This window comes from Octopus bimaculoides, chromosome 19 (genome assembly GCF_001194135.2).
Source record: "Octopus bimaculoides isolate UCB-OBI-ISO-001 chromosome 19, ASM119413v2, whole genome shotgun sequence".
NCBI lineage: Eukaryota > Metazoa > Mollusca > Cephalopoda > Octopoda > Octopodidae > Octopus > Octopus bimaculoides.
The window spans coordinates 47,866,279-47,866,768 of record NC_068999.1 but is presented as its reverse complement, the minus strand read 5'-3'; positions in this window follow the sequence as shown (position 1 = coordinate 47,866,768).

Here is a 490-nt window from a genome sequence, read left to right as displayed (position 1 = left end):
TATATATCAAAAATGCAAATAGAGAAAATCATATCTTTAATTGTAGAATTCTTTGTCTTATTATCTGGATCATATTTTATCATCATCATCATTATCATCATTTAACGTCCGTTTTTCATGCTGGCATGGGTTGGACGGTTTGATAGGTGCTGGCCAGATGAAGAGCTCCCCAGGCTTCACAACAGTTTTACTGTTGTGAAACCAGTATTTTCTATATCTGAAATATTTCAGTATTAGTCTGGAATCCAGCAGTGTTGAGAGCTCAGAATTCAGCTTGAGTGCTTCATTGGAAATACCCTACTTTTACACCCTACCAGGACATTATGTATGTGTGTATACACACACAAACACACGCATACATACATATATATATATATATATATATATATATATATATATAAATCAGCATAGGAGACTAGTTTCACATTTGCATGTTTTTCGAGAGTCTAAGCTGGAAGGACAGGGAGCTGTTTCATGAACTGTGTTTATA